Consider the following 17,231-nt stretch of genomic DNA (forward strand, 5'->3'; position numbering starts at 1 on the left):
ACATGTTAATGCAGATTAATTTCACAAACCTAGTGAAGAGTGAAAAAGCTGGTTTTGGAAGATATTATTATTGTGTTTATATTAAATAACATGTGAGGCTAAACAAAAGATTTTTTAAGTGATACATACATGTGGGATTAAACTATAAAGAAAAGCAAGGGAGAAAATGACCTAAAATTCAGGATAGTGCTGGGGAGAGACGGAGGCGTGATCAGAGCACACAAGCGGTTCCGATACGCTGGAAAGGGTCTAGTTCTAAGCTGGGTAGTGTTTGTTATACTATTACTCTTTGAACTGCACATATATTTTATATTTCTCTTTTGTACATGTGTTATGTTGTAGATAGTTTAAAAAATCAAATACAAAGGCAGAAAAGACTTGGTTATATTATATGTTAATGAAAAGGAGCCAGGGCAAAAGTTAGAAGTGGAAGGTAGGAAAAGACAAGGATGACTGATGGAGGCGGATCCTGGAAGAGAAATGATTTATGAGTTCCTGGGATGGATGAATTAACCTTGAAGAAGAGGGTCATCTATTCCCCGAAGTCAGGGAATGACAGGAGGAAAATAAGCATGCACTGGCTTGAAGCAGATGCAATCGCTGACTTTGCAAGTCAAAACCAGTCAGACATTGGCAAATTTCACCTGGGTCTGTCCAATTTGTGGAGAGGCTATGGTCCAATGAGGTATTAGGAATCACAGGTCAGTCATCTGGACTAGGAAGCAGTGGGCGAGGAGACTTGGGGAGGGCGATGTGAACTGGCATAAGGAGAGGACAAGAGGCACCCACGAGGACTTCGGAGCAGTGTAAGCACATCCGGGGCTGGAAACCACAACTGTGTAAGGGCAGTTGTCAGAGCTGAGTGACTGCTCACGTGGATGTGAATGCACATAATTTCTCCTTCGAATGACTCTCCTGCCATGACACAAAGCCAACTACTGGAAAGTGAATGGTAAGAAGAATTCAAAACAAACTGCTGCAGTAGTGCATTTAAGTGAGAAGAGCAATTCTTAAAAGTTTCTGTAACAAGAATAATTCATTCAAAAACCATAGAATACACTTCTGCAGTTGAAATACAAGCTATCCAAGATTACACCTTTCTCATTCAAAATTCTGTAACATTTAACATATAATTTGCTTCCTCCAATCACACTGTGATCATGTAAGTGATCACCAACGTAAATCAGCAGAAAAAAATTTCCTCAAAGTTAAAAAAAAGAGAATCATGTCTGGACACCATTTATCAAAATAATAACAATAAAGAAGATGCCATCATGACAAGTATCTAGAATTTACTCAGCATGAAAGTGGAATCTTCTTTGGTCATATATTCTGTCTGAATGATAGGAAAGGAAATCTGTGAATCTGCTGTCATCGGAAATTAAATATTGTAAATGTTTGGTTACATTTGTCAACAGAATTCAAATCATTAATTAGTAATCACTAATGCAGTCACACATCAGATGCCTCTCAGAATGGAGGGGACCATTAATGTAAGGAATCCAAGGCAGAACTGTCCATCCATGTGCTTTTCCCAAGTGTTTTTACCTGGAGCAACTGAACCTAGAGATAGAAGGAGAGAAACAAGGCTGCCAGGGACAGAAATAATATGAAATGGAGCCACTGCAGATCCAGAGGGTGGAGGGTGGAGAATAAGACCAAGATGCAAAAAGTAGAGCAAAAGCGACATGGGAGGGAAAAGGGATGAAGAAGGGCTCTTGTGTGCAAACAGATAATTTAAATAGGCAGTATTTTTCATAGTAACTTAAGAAGATACTGTGTTAAGTAAAATTTGTAATGGAGGACAGAGTATCTCACTTCACCTAACATACACACTTTTAATAAACTTTACACGTCAACTTTTTGTAAAATTAAATAAATTGTAAACCTAGGATTTATAGAAATCCCTTGAGTTCGCTATGACGTGTTTAAACTGCACAGTCTGGACATTTCTCTTTTGCTTCTGCAGTATATAACACAATGGACTATATACATTTTGAAAAATCTTGGCTGTGTTATATGCTGAAGAACAGGAGCCAAAGGGGAAGGGGAAATAGTGAAGATACAGAAAGACAGGAATAATTCACGGAGTTAAGCTCTGGAAGAGAAAGGGAATTATAGCGACTTGAGGTGAATAAATGAGCCCCGGCTCCTCCTAGAAGTTGGAGGTGGAGTAGAAAGTAGGCAGGAGGAGAAAAGGGTGAAGGTAAGTTGGTATTTGAAACAAATGAAACTGCTGATACTGCAGGGAAAAACAGTTAAACATCGGCAATTTCATACAGATCAATCTAACGAACCAAAATAATCACCCACAAATTATTTTCTGGAACATAACCGGTAATCAACACATGTTCACTCAATAATAAACACAAAAATTAAGTTTCCTTAAAGTTGAATAGATGCTCAAGTCATTCTCATAAGTATAATTTAAAAGTGCCTTTGTAGCTCCCACCCATTTAATAATAAATCCTTCCAATATGTAAATTGATAAAACGATTGCAGGGTTTACAAACGTCTTTCATTGAGACCTCATTACTGAGTCGCTTGGCCTTTTTTCTATTTTTCACTCAACTGATTGTCATTTTCCATGAACACTGTTGTAGTCTCTCCACTAGATGCAGGGTGTCTCCAATTTCATTCTTTGAAAATTGTTTGTCACCACTGACTCAGCGTCATATGGCCTGCAGTTATTTTACTAGAAATAGAAGAAAACGTGCAGGTGTGCCCCCGCCCTTCCACGCCTCATTAGTTATTTGGGAAGGCAAAGCAAAGACAGATGAAAAGATCAAGGGTAGGAAATACATGAAGTGTCCACACGCACTGTGTACTCAGTATATTCAGCAAAAGGTTGAAAAAGAGGAAACCAATAAAATTATAAGTTGTTGAAGCAAGAAAAAAAACCTGTTTAATGTATTTCACTTTAAAAGTTTCATTGTTTTAATTAAAGTGTATCAATATATTTTTTCCTATTTATTATAGAAATGTTATTTTTACATAATGCTCCATTTGCTTAATCGTATGAATTATTCTCATGGCAAGTTAGAATTTTTTCCCAAAAGAGCCCTTCACAAATTCTTTCTCTTGAGTATTTTAGTCATAGTAATAAAGTCAAAAGCCATCAAGTTTTTTTTTAATGAAGCTATGAATATACAAAATTTGAAACATTTAAAACTCTTGTAAGGCAAAGCCACTTTAGTAAAATTTAGCAGAGGAAATGCAGATGGAGAATAATTGCAACACATATGACATGCAAAGGAATACTGTCCCTACTATATAAAGAGTGCTTGGAAATCAATGGTTAAAAAAAAAACTTAATAGAAAAATAGGGCATAAACAGGCAATTTACAAAAAATTTTTTAAAAGATTATTGATACATAAAGAAGACGCTTGACCTTATTAATAAAGTAAAGCAACGACAAGGAAGGCCAGGACACATCATGTTTTACTTATCAAATTTACACAGTTGAAACAATTCAAAAGACCGAGTGACGGCAAAGTGTGGAGTAATAAGCATGGAGCCAGTATAACTTGTATAAACTTTCAGGATATCAGACTTGCAGTATTTGTCCAGTTTTATTAAATATGCACACTTTAGGCCTAATAATTCCTTTTCCAGCATTATTCTACAAATTGGGTGTGTGGGATAGGAAAACATTTATATAAATTTCAAAACACAAAAGACACTCCTCTGAATAATCATGGACGCAAACATATATGGCAAAAGGATAAAAACAGGGAGGTGAAGGCTGCACAAGGTACTAGTTACCGCCAAGGTTGGACGGCTGAGCGTGGAATATGGGGGAGGAAAGTTCCAATGGAACCTAAAGCATCTTATTCCTTAAAAAATATTTTTAAATAGCAAAATGTTAACATAAATTATGTCTGGGTGATGAGTGCCTCCTATTCTCTATAAATTTTTGTATATTTGAAGTACTTCACTACTAAACGTAAAGCGTTAACTGAATCAAAAAGTGGGTATGTGTTAATTATATTTTTGTTAACAACATTAAGTATATAAATGTATATGTGTGCATATCTGATATGTATATATATTATATTTTTTAAAATCAGGAAGGTTATGCTCAAAAAATATGAGTAGTCAATTTCTCTGGGGAAGAGGTTATTGCTGACTTCTATTTACTTCTTTATATTTTTCTGAATTATCCGCTTTTTTTTTTAAAAGTTAAGTATTATTTTCACAAAACCACCAACAACAACAATCACAGAAAACAACTCCTTCATTTCCTCTTGGGAAATCTGATTTTTTTTTTTTTTACAACTTTTATCTCACAAATTTGGAATATTCTTGGCTTAAAAAAAAAAAAACCTGGTCAAAATCCAAAATATCTGAGGAATTTCTCAAAATTCCAATAAAAATATAAACAAACAAAACTCCATAAATAAAAAGTTGGTGCAATAGATTTTCCTTAATTTTTTTTCATCTTCTATAGCATCCCCTACTAATATCTGCAGAGCACCCACTATGTGTAAGAAAATGCTAAGCCCATGTACACAAATGTCAGAAACACTATTGAATAAGAAGTCTGAGAGTGGAGAAAGTTTTTTAAAGCTCTAGCTGATATTTTAAGCACCTCTGTCAAATGTAAACTGTATTGACTTTGCACACAGGTTCATAATTAAAGTATGTCTGATACGTTCCTTTGAAAATGATTCCGACACCGAATGTCCCTTGTCACTGTTTTCATATTTACTCCAGGGAGGAAGAGGAAGATGTTAAAGTGTTACATTTGAGCCACTAAGGGCACCAGCACAAGCTTGATATTCCTGTACTATTTAAACTGCTGTCAAAAAATGATTATTGCCTTAAATGACCACACCATTATGGTCTCTGTATTTTAACTACCATGACGCACAGCATTTGCTTTAAGTTCCATCAAACTTCAATCCGGCTAGAGTTTCCCTTCTTGGATACGCATCACAGTCCAGTCAAGGAAGTGTGTGGTGTGCCTGTTGCTGGCAAAACCTTCTCCCGCTGACCAGCGAATTTAAAAGCAATTGTTATGAACAGATATTTAGTTCCTTAACCTTTTATTTTAAAAAAAAGAATCACTCCTAATGCCAGGTTTAATTAGAGCTTTTGTAAAAATTATTTAATTGAGCTCTTCAGATTTTCAGTCAGAACCTGAAATATTTTCTGAGCTTTTTTCACTCAAATGAGTTGTTTACGTAATTCTCCGAAGAAACAATTTGTGAGATCTGTTCTTCCCGAGCGTGCCTTCACAAATGTGCCACGAATGTTTCAGAGAGTGTCACAGAGCAGACTGTCCAGGGCCGGCGGTCGGAACTGCTTTTCCACAACTTCCAAAATTACAGACTGATTTTGACACATTTCAGCAGGCTGGCATCTCAACTGAGGGTTCTAACCAGTTGGCAGAGGGGAAAACTACTGAAATGACCCCTTTTCCAGGCAACTCAGTCTAGCTGTGGGAATTAGAGCCAATCCATCCAGCATGGCTAGGTAGCTAGTCAGAATTCTTTTGTTGGGAAAAAGGTTAGGTTCTTTTTTTTTTCCATCCTACATGCAGAAAGAACTAGGAAGATATTTCATATAACTAATATAATTTACTGAGTGCCCACTACTTTCAAAACATCGCAATATGGTGAAAAGAATGCAAGACAAAGGGAGAAGGCCAGCATTCTGGCATAGGTTTTAACACTGGCCGATGGGGTGGGCTTGGGCAAGTCACATAAACGTTCCCGCCGCAATTTCCTCAGCTGGGAAATGAAGGAGATAGAACACATGAACTTTCAAATCCTTACCCACTTACAAGTTTAGGATTCTGTGATTCAATGTTCTCTAAAGGGTCTTGAGACTCTTGGAAGAGGGAGAGTAAATCACACTCACGATCCTCTATTTACCCAGCATTGTATCCTATATTCTCGAGAAAGAACGTCATATCGGAAGCTCCTGCATGTAAATTCAGCCTTCACTCCAGTGCTTCGTACGTACCATTTGACATCTTAACAAATGCACAAAGGATACCAAAAAATAAATTAGCAGGGGCGCTGTCAGCCAGACATGAAGCGAAGAGGATAATCCGTGCCAGAAACTGTCCTCCCACACGTAAAGAAACTGGTAATTGGAAGTCAGAGGAATCCCCCACCTCCGGGAGCAGACTGTGCAGAGGCGGGGCGCCCCTGCCAATACCCAAAGCTTTGCCAGAAGCAGCAGCAGCGTGGGGGGAGAAGAAAGCTCTTCCACCCCCGCTACTCTGAGTATTTACAGGGATTCATTCCAGTTCCTGGCAAGAACCTGCTGGCAGAAGTAAGTACTCCCTTCTGTAGGGACGGACGGGAACTTCAGTGTGACAGTCATGAAACAGCAACATCAGATCAAGCCTGGATAAAGGGTTGTTCTTGCCTATCAGCTCAGCATTTTCCTTTAAGCCATCTCAGGCTTACAGATCCTAGGCTTGGGTTTAGACCAAGGTTTCCTTCCGCACAGAACAGTCAAGAGCCGAATCTTCTGGGGTGGATAAAAGGCTTTGGAGACATGGACAAATATTGACTTCCCACTCTAACAACTGACTCACAATACGGTTTGTTGAATCCCTAAGTACAACCAGGGATGTGATTCATGACGCTTTCACCTCGACGACAACGCAGCGTACAAACAATGGGAACGGAAACCAGTTCATTATTCTAACTGAAGGGCAACGTGTGATACTCAATCTGTCAGATCAAGAAAGGGAGAGAGGAGTCCTTTCTCAGACGGTGAGGTAACATCTCAAAAGATAAAACGTGGCTAGAGGTTTTTCAAATGTAATTTATAAACGCACATTTTTGAGCAATAGAGAAACACGTTCCTTGGCCCAAGCCGAACAACACTGGTTCCTTCGATGAAATCATGGGTTAAAATGGCTCGTCATGCTACTAAATGTTTCAGGCATCTCCTTAGTGCTGAGAAGCTGTTTGCCATGCTTCCCTGCTTTACATGTCAGGCCTGAAAAATAATCTTCCTGAAAAAAAGGACTCTTGAGACTATTGCTTTTAGCAGCAAAACAGTCTAAAAGTACTTAGGTAGAAAATGACAAAACACCGGCACCGTTTGTGTGAGGTCACGTGATCCCAAGGGGGCCAGCCCGCTGAATGAGATCTTTGATCAGGCTCCTTCCATAAAGCTGTTATTGGCACTGAGGCTTGAAACTGATGTAAAACATCTGCCCACTGCACATGTACCTTTGATGTTTGCATTGGTCATTTCTGGCCCCCAGGCAATGACGTGACTCCATTTGTTGAAAAATTACTTCATCTCTGTTGCCATAACACTAGGCATATAGCTTTTCAAACAGCACTCAATTGTAAGAATTGATTTACCTTTTTCTTCTGATGCTCCCCCCTCGAGAGATCAAGCTCCTTGAACCCAGGGACAGTAAAAGGAGGCAGCGTGCCTTAACACCCAGACCCCTTGGTATTCCTCTCTCTTCCACCTTTTATTACAGACGATCTTATTCAACTAACACTTCTAACTTGATCTCGGCTTTCAGATTCTGTATCCCCTGATCACTGGATTCTATCCAATAGTGATACCTACATGGTTTCTTCATTCCTAATTTTGCTGGTTAATTCTGTCAGTTTATTCTGATCCAACTTTATTTCTGCAATTTTGTATGTCTACACTCCCTGACTCAATCTTACAGAATCCTAGCTTTATTTAACTATAAATAGTTATTAAACCCTACTATATGCCAAGAAATGAGCTACTCACAATAGAAACCAAAATGAATGAGAAATCAAAATGAATGCAATGTCAAAAATTCACAGTTTAGCGGGGAACACAACCAAGAAACATAAGTCACGTATAGTAAGTGCTAGAAGATACAGATCCAGGGTGTTAGTTTGGTAAGAGGACAGGCACGTAGTGAGGAAACGATTTCAGTGAAAGGTGGTCACGTATGGCTTCCAAAATGAAGAGATGACGGAGGCTTGTCTTAAAGATGAATGGATGTTAGCTTGACAAAGAAAACAAAAAAGAGGAAAAACAAGGAGGGAACAGTTGGCACAAAGAGTGAGTGGATCTGGCAGGTTGGGATCTGACTGCTAAAGAGTGTTGAGCCGAGAAGGTCAGCAGGTCACCAAGGGCCATCTATGTCATGCTTAAGAGGCTAACCTTCACTATAAAGGCAAGGGGAGGCACTAAGGAGTAACTCCACCCAGGCAGCAGTACAATGGACAGGAGGACTGAAGGTGAAACTGGAGGCAGAAAGGCTGGTTTTAAGGACTGCCATAATATTCTAAGCAAGAGACGCCTTCACTGAAGCCATTGCACTTGAAATGGATAAGAATGGGCCATGATGAACTGAAATGACAGGCAGGATGAACAAAAGGGATTTGTAGGGATTTGCTAGGTGCAAATGGGGAAATGATGAAGGGAAGAGTAGGAGATGGTTCTCAAGTACCTGGTTAAGGCATGTTTTTAGACAATAACAACATCTATCATTTGTTAAGCAGACCAGGCAATCTTTTCAAAGTGATTAACATGCATTACCTAATCTGAACTTCATAACAATCCTGGATGATTAGTAACTGTTTGACAGATGAGGAAAATGAGGCAACAAGAGGAGGAATAATCTGCACAAGGTCATTGAGTTATCAGGGAACAAATGAAGATTCTGACTCCAGAGCCCTGCATCAGTCCTTCAGATTAAAAATCTTGAAGGAAGTTTAAAAGGAGCAAGGAAATTAGAGAGGCTGTGGAGAAAAGGGAACCCTCCTACACTGTTGGTGGAAAGGTAATTTGGTGCAGCCACTATAGAAAGCAGTATGGAGATTCCTTAAAAAACTAAAAATAGACTTACCATATGATCCAGCAATCCCACTCTTGGGCATACACCTGGAGAAAACTCTAATTTGAAAAGATATATGCACCCTCAATGTTCACAGAAGCACTATTTACAATAGTCAAGACATAGAAGCAAACTAAATGTCTATCAACAGATGAATGGATAAAGGAATATAATGAAATACTACTTAGTCATTAAAAAGGATGAAATAATGTCATTTGCAGCAACATAATGGACCTAGAGATTATTACACTCAGTGAAGCCAGAAAGAGAAAGACAAATACCATATGATATCACTTATACATGGAATCTAAAAAAAAATGACACAAGTGAACTTAATTACAAGACAGAAACACACTCACAGACATAGAAACCAAAAGGGAAAGGGGCAGGGAGAGATAAATCAGGAGTTCGAGATTTGCAGATACTGACTACTGTGTATAAAACAGATAAACAAGGTCCTACTGCATAGCACAGGAAACTATATTCAATATCTTGTAATAACCTATAATGAAAATGAATATGAAAACATATATATATATATATATATATATATATATATATATATAAATAAACTGAATTACTATGCTGTACACCAGAAACTAACACAACATTGTAAATCAATAAAGGCAGTAAAAAGGCGAGGGGCAAAGAAGTAAGATGATGAGTTTACTTGAATACATACTAGGTTTGTTTCTGGAGCTTGTGAAATATATGAGAGAAGATCTCTAGTCAGGCCAGGAAACACGATTCTGGAATTAATATGGAGGTTATAAGCTAAAGATACATATTTAGGAATCTTCAGGGTATAGGTGGTAGTTGGAGTCTGGGTGTGGAAGGTGTTATAAAATTTGAAAGAAAGATGGAGAGAAAGAGGCACCTTCGATCTCTGCCTGGACCTTGAAGCCTAAAGTCCCAATATCCAATGCCAGATTTCTCTCCACTTTGAATGAACACACTGCATAATTCTGCCAATGATCAGGGCATGGGGGAGCAGAAGATCTGAGAAAAAGGTGATGGCATTAATGGTTTCATAAAAGAGACTGGAGGTTATGGCGAGTCCTTGTCCTTTTGATCCAGAAGAAAACAAAAAACCTGCTATACATAATGAACAGACACAACTACTATAACTGATTAGTTCAAGTACCTTTTCCTTTTCTTCTTTCCATATTTATTGCACGTCTGCCCTGGGTGGGATCTGTGGCTCCGACAAAGACACAGTGCTGCCCTCTAGGGGCTGGTAGTCTGGGAGTCGTGGGGAGGCACAGACAAGCTGATCATTACATTACAAATCTGGGAATTCTGTGTGACTGCCTTTCTCAACTCCAGGCAACTTTGTTCCCAGAGGACAAGAGGCAATGTCTGAAGATAATTTTTACCGTTCAACTTGGTCTGCTTTTAAAGAGTATGTCTTTTCTAGTTGTTTTTTTTTTTTTTTTTTTAATGGAGGTACTAGGAATTGAACCCAGGACCTCACGCATGCTAAGCACACGATCTACCATTGAGATATACCTATCCCCAACTTGGTCTGCTCTTAACGCTGAAGTTACTGGCATCTGTAAGTAGAGGCTACGGATGTGGCTAAATATCCTACGATGCATAGGACAGTTTTCCACAACAAAGAATTATATGATGCAAACCATCAATCATGGGAAGGTTGAGAAATTCTGCTGTAGTGAAGGAGAGCAAACAAAGTCCAAGGCAGAGGGACCAAACACTCAAGGCTGCCTTGGAGGACCAGAGCAAGCTCACAAACATTGGAATGGACTCCAGAAGAAGGAATCTGCCAGGCAGTGAGTCGGTATCTGATTTTAATGGATCCATGTTCCTTGAAGAGCAGTATTTTTTCACGTCCCAATCCATTATCAGTATTTATTAAGCACCTATTATGTGCAATGCATTCCCTCCATGATAAGGAGAAATATTTATGAGAAAGACAGGGTTCATCCCCTTATGTGTATAAAGAATACTAACTCTTATCAAGCTTTTTCACACATTTCATCATTTAAACATCAAGAGTAATCCTGTGAAGTACATAGTACTAGCCTCGCTTTGTAAATTCAGGAATGGCTCACTGAGATTAAATGACATACTTTTCAGACCACACAGAAAGTGGCAGAGTTGCTCCAAACACTGAAGTCACTCTTATGCTCCTCCTGCCCTCCACATAATAGCACCCTCAAAATGTGTGTCATTCACCTGATATGAGAAAAGGCACTGGTCATTTCACAAAAATGGCACACATTCAAGTTTGCTTTACAGCTACAGTTAAGAACTTCACAATGCTTCACGGTTAAAACTAGATGACCGCGAGGTATAATCAGATCTCATTTATCCAAGATCCAAACAACTGAAATAAAATAAATAAAACTGTATGATTTATAATCACGTCTATCCAGCCCTGAAATTTTGTAATCAAAGAAAAATTAAATTATAGTCAAAAATAGCTTGAAGCCTGTTGTGCAGTTTGAATTTTTTTTTTTTACAGTTTTTTGGAAACTGATAAAGCATTTATCATATTTTTAGCTAACCAGAACATCTAAGAAATCAAAACACTTCTGGCCATTCTTGATGAGTTCTTAATGCAATGATAAGCAGAATAACTTTTATTAGTAACTCTTAAGCATCCATAGGAGCATTTTTTGCATGGCTAAACCCTCTTAAGTCAAGCATATTAACAAAAAGATAATTAGCTCTTTGGATGGAGACCTTATATCTTTACTAAACAAAGCAAGTCCACGTAATAAAATGAGCCCATAGAAGCTTGAACATATGTTCCTTACTTAGCACAACTGACTTGGAAATTTTACTGAGAAAGTTTGAAATTTCTGAGAAAACCTGAAATTCAGTGAATCATGGGAATCAATGGATGGTTTTTAAAATCTGGCTGTGATCTCCTGGATCTAAAAGTAATGGTTTCTCAAAATTCTGGAGCTGTATCACTGCCTTCCTTCTATCAGATTCAGAAATTTTTAGTGAAGAGCCCTGGAACCCGTATTAACTTTATACATTACTTTCAAATTTATAACTGTTATTTTTTCTCAATTTTTTTTATAAGATGATGATAGAGTTGTGGGTTGAGGGAGACAACATAATGCTGAAAGAGGAAGCGCTCCGGTGGCAGGCCCTTTACTCAGAGAGCAGTCAAAGACAAGAGTATATTAAGAATATTTCTAGAATATTCTTAGATGGAGAATTGTTACTTCACATGGTGCAGTGAGAATCAAATGAGAAGGCATAAACAAAGAGTACAAACTAATGTTAGGCATTTTCCTTCACTGAAAGATGAAACTCAGGTTCTCAAGGAACAATTCCCTCCCATAGCCCTTTAAATTGGAAAGGCCACCTTTCACAGTGGTCATGTACGGCGGAGTTGGCTTGGTGGACCACGGTTCCTGGTCTTCGCTTTCCTTAATCCTTTTCCGCAGGTTCATGCCTCCCTCTTCCCCTAATGGTACAGACACTGAAATATCTACTCTCTTTCTCATTATTCCCAGCACGTGCCTTCACTGCCCTTTCCAAAATCTACACTTGGCATTCTGGACGGTGCTGCAGTAGAACAGGCCCCGGGCTGAGAATCAGGAGACCCCCAGCCCCTCCCCAATCTGCTTCCTGCTTCCACTAATATTCCACTAACATCTTGCCGAATGACTAGATCCAAGTTATAAATCTTTGTTCCCTCATATGTAAAATCACAGGACTGTATCAAAAGATCTGCTACAGTCTATCCAAATCCAACAATCCACAGTTACAACCTAAAATTATATTCTAAGGTTCTAATTTGTTGAGAGGCAAGGAAAATATCATCGACTTATCTAATTATCTAAAGATGATGAAGCTAGAATATAGTAGCATTTTTCATATTATGTTTATTTTATATTTCTATTCAACACATCTTTATTAGATGAAGGATGAATGGTTTTTTTAAATCAGTTTTCTTGTCTTCTTAAACATAATGATTGTGTTAAAATTAATTAACACTAATTTTAATTTTAAAATTAAAATTTTGCCATTTAGTGACATGCTGAATGCCATGTGTTAAATGGTTTTATAAGCACACATACCTGCAGTGGTTGATGGAATTCACATAAATTGCAACAAATATGCTTTCTGTAAGGATATTAAAATGCTTCCTTTTTTCAGTCTTGGTAATTTTAGTGTTTATAATTGAGTGATGCAAATATGTTTTAAGTATTGAAATTATTAAAAAAATTAAATATGTAAGTACATAAAAGTTAATAGTCATTGTTTCTGGTGACAAGATTGAGAAAGCATGATTGTCTAATTGTGCCGCTCACAAAGAGCATCAATCACTTCATCAGAAGCAGAAAGAAATAAGGCTGTATGAATTTAGATTATGGAGTGAAAGCATTCAAGAATGTCAAGAAGGCACACACGTAACATCAACGGACACAGAACTTATCTGGGCAATGGGTTGTTGTATCTGAAGATAGGTCCCATTTTCTCTAAGGGCAGATATAGTACCTCTCCTGATAATTCATTCTGGAGGTTAGCAATTTAGGAAATATCTACACAGCTAGTTTGCTAATGTTGTAATTTAAGCATGTTTCCTTTTTAATTGTTTTTTTCCCCTAAAGAAGGAGGTATCTGAGTCTTACATTTGAAAGCTACTAATATAAGCCTTCTCTTCTCCAGAATAATCCTAGTTCCTTTCACAGTTAGCAGTGTCTTAATCAGGCCTTACTGCTCACCTAAACTTCAACTCCCTCACTTCACTCATCATTTGAAGATTACTGAAGTAGACACGGTCATCTCCACAGGCCAGGCCATCCACTACTGTACAATATAACGAAGTTAGTGATATTTAAAATTTCACTCTCCTCTTCCCTGAGTGGACCTTGCCATTCTCCCTTCTACTCCCATGCTGCTCATTATGCAAATGTCCACCTGTGAAAGGAAAATTACTCTGAGAAGGAGAAGCTAACTGGTAAATTTTCAGTTCTTACAGTCATTGGAATACCTACCTCACATCTTTGTATTCTTTTCTAATTTCACAAAGGCTAACAAGATTTTTAAAACTTCCAAAGAGAATTCCCCTCCAACCCCAGGGAACTGGACAGGGCTCTGAACCACCTCGATATCCCTAAATCCAGATGTCAGAGAGGTTCAAATATGACTGTTTCAGGGAAACACAGTCAAGGGTACGGAAACTGTGTCATGATTTTGATCTAGAATTCCCTCTAGAGTTGACTCCCCTTGGCTCAGCCACTGGTAAACAAAGTTGAAAACTCATGTGGTTGAGTCCACGTCACCACACTCAAAAGATACAAGGTCTCCTACCCTTTCAAAACTCCATCCAAACAAAACATCCCTTCTGCTACAAAGGAATTATGGGAGTTTTCCCAAAGGCCTTTAATGTTGTTATATTATCTTTATTATAAACAAAATAGGGTAGGGAACAGTAACAGAGAAGTAACTCCTCCTTTCTTTTCAAGCATTTCAGTGTTTGTACCAACTTCACATAAGAAAGACAATACAATCACAAGATGATAGAACTAGAAAGGATCATAAAGGTCAGATGCTCTTAGAACTGATAAAGGGTCCTCCTCTCCCTCTCTCACTTTAACAGCATTAAAGGATCCTTGATGAATGAGCCCTGTCATGTGACTGCCTTCAGCAAAACTGAAAGGTTTCTGGTTTAAAACAGGTTCTCCCTGGGGGAGTGCCTGGAGTCCTGCAGAGTAAACTAGAAAAGGACCAGGCTTTCAACAGCTGCAGATGAATAAAAAGGAATATGACTTTTGAGCACAGTTTTAAAATAACAAAGCAAAATTTGCAAAGCAAATTTATTTTATTAGAAAATCTTCCAAGGTTCTATCTGCTGAGATTAGAGTTTTACTAGGTTCTTTTTTATTTCTTTTTTTGGGGGGGGGGGGTCTTGGGGCTGTGGTGGCAGGTGGATGAAAAAATATTTCAGTGCTAATCACCTAGAGTAGCTTTTAAAGACCTATGGCTTCCTTTCTGCCCAGAAGGCTGATGTTTGTAAGGGATACAGTGAGCAGCGTAGCATCCCTGGTAGGAGGGGGGATGGGTGGGTGTGTGGAACTGACTTTGAAGCTGATGAGGTTAGAAGGCTTCTCTATTCACTTTTCCAGATGCTTTCTACTGGCCTGAAAAGATAATCGATTCCCATGTGCCAGTGTTAACGGCTGACGTTGAGGCGGCTTCCTTTAGTGACTTTAAAAGCAGGCTGTACACGTGCACTGTTAGGGCAATCACAGCTTGCTCTGACAAACAGAATCTGGGTCCAGAGCAGCTTTTAGCTCTGCCCCAAGCAAACTTGGCTGCTACCATTTCAGCAGAGATTTTAAAACACCCAAATGCCGTGAGTATCACTCACCCTTCCTCTGAGCATCAGTGAACAAGATAGGTTTGAGCTCCTGTTTTACTTTGTTAGCGATCATTTCAGGGATGGGGCTGGGATTACCTCAGAGAATGGAAACCAGAAAGCTCTTTCAATACATTAAATACTGTATTTTCAATACTTTGTATTTTCCACAACAACTATACAGTTGCTGTATAAACTCAGATAACATACACATGAATGAAATAAAGAATACAGGAACATTCTGGATAATGTGAATTTAAGAGCTTCCCCTCACAAATACACACATATTTCCTTAGAATATCAATATGATTTCAAAGAAGGGAGAGTTTCTTTCTCAACAGAAGGATAATTTTCTCAACCGTTCATTTTACATTTCAAAGCATGGCCAGAGGGCAGAAGGTCACCCCTAAAAACTCATCTGAAAATTCTTCTCGTGGTTTATTTATAATAATGTGAGATTACACAGCGTTATGAGTGAGTTGATGCTCAGACTCTTAGAAAAGGTTTTCAAAAAGGACAATGACATACAAGATCACTGGTTGCAAGACTATAAACCTCCCTTTATTTCAAGCAGAACATAATGTAATTTTACAATTACAGAAGTGCAAAGAAATTAAATTTACCTTTAGACAATAAGCTTCCAATTAAGGACATTTTCTTCAAGGAACTTGGGTGGAGAGGAAAGACCTGGAGGAACGAGGAGCAATCCCATTAAAAAGCCTCCTGAACAGAATGATCTACACACTTGTTGTTATAGTGAGTGTTTTACCAGAGTAGCAGTCTGTCTTTATTGTGCATTAAAAGCATTTATTGGAGGAACTTTGATTTGGCAAGATAAGACAACTGCTTTATGTAATGAGGTTAACAAAAGAAATGGTCCGACAAACCCTTGACAACGAACTGTTAGGAATTTAAAGGTACTCTGTTAGATCACTGAAGAATAAACAGATTATAAAAATAGTCATAAAAAGCCATCTTCCGGGTGACAACAGTCCTCCAGGGCCCTGATGCCATCCCTCATTGTCACTCACCTCCAGGCACAGGGTCCCAGTAGGAAGCCCTGGTCCCCATCCAACCTTGCAGTGGCTTCTGGTGATAAGAAATTAAAAGTTTCATTATGTGATCTCCATAACTGATAATTCCCCAAATACACATGCATGGATCATAATGTTAACAAAGAAAATCCCCTTTTTAGAGAAAGACTGCTTTTTTCTTACTACTTTCTTCACTGTTTATATCCAAAAGATTGTATTAAACCTGACTGATGGTCTTCCTGTGTTTCTTTCTACCACTGGATGAGATGCTAAAAGGGATAAATCCTTTTGCAAAAAGATAATAAATGTACTCCAAATGTAAACTTCTGTAATATTCTTAGAAGAAAAACAAAACTAAGGAAAAGAAAAAAATTCCATCAGAAAACTTTAGAGGATCGTTATCTGCCCACTGACAAGGTAGTAAGTGTGATATGATCATCACTTTAAATGTCAAGCTTCATTAAAAACATACCGAAATGGCCAATGATGCATCTGAAAAACATGCTTTTCTTTCCCAAGATTGCAAGGAAATTGCAGAGGAAAGTTTTAAATATCACAAAAATTGATATTTCCTTTTTTATTGATTAAAAACTGTAATTTAAAAATGTAAGTAACAGACCATTATGCAGCTTTTAGAAAGATGTGTCTACCAAAACTTCAGCAACATGACAAATATTTATAATAAACTAAAAAAAGCATTCATAAAGAGTAAATTTATTTTATATAAAATACTGATAAAAGTAACTTATGACATTGAAAAACTGTTTAAGAAGTGATTTCTTTTTTCATATGTTTTGAATGAATTATTCCTATAGAGTTCTTTAGGTCCATGGCCCTCAGATTTTTAATATTTGTCAGAATTATTAAGAAAATTTGAAAAAGGGCATAATAATCCTTTGTACTCTAATGAAGACAGTATTCACCACTTCTTGATGTTCATTTTTATCTCTATGCCAACCAACTATGATTTGCTAAAACACTAAAAATTAAAACTGAAGACACTTATTGGGCGCTGAGCATGACAGCTCATAATTTATAGATTAG

At 37.9% G+C, this 17,231-nt stretch overlaps 1 protein-coding gene across 2 annotated transcripts in view; it reads right to left on the reverse strand.

Moving 5' to 3' along the window:
- Nucleotides 1-17,231, reverse strand: part of TMEM200A (transmembrane protein 200A) — a 64,861-nt gene that overhangs the window by 29,071 nt on the left and 18,559 nt on the right. Inside the window, exon 2 of one of the 2 annotated variants that reach the window (XM_074368379.1) lies at nucleotides 15,777-15,840. The exons of the other annotated variant lie outside the window; for it this stretch is intronic. The gene's annotated coding sequence lies outside the window, so the exon portion shown is untranslated. The remainder of the gene's footprint in view (nucleotides 1-15,776; nucleotides 15,841-17,231) is intronic. 2 annotated transcript variants of the gene reach the window in all.

Source organism: Camelus bactrianus, chromosome 8 (assembly GCF_048773025.1).
Source record: "Camelus bactrianus isolate YW-2024 breed Bactrian camel chromosome 8, ASM4877302v1, whole genome shotgun sequence".
NCBI classification, from domain to species: Eukaryota; Metazoa; Chordata; class Mammalia; order Artiodactyla; family Camelidae; genus Camelus; species Camelus bactrianus.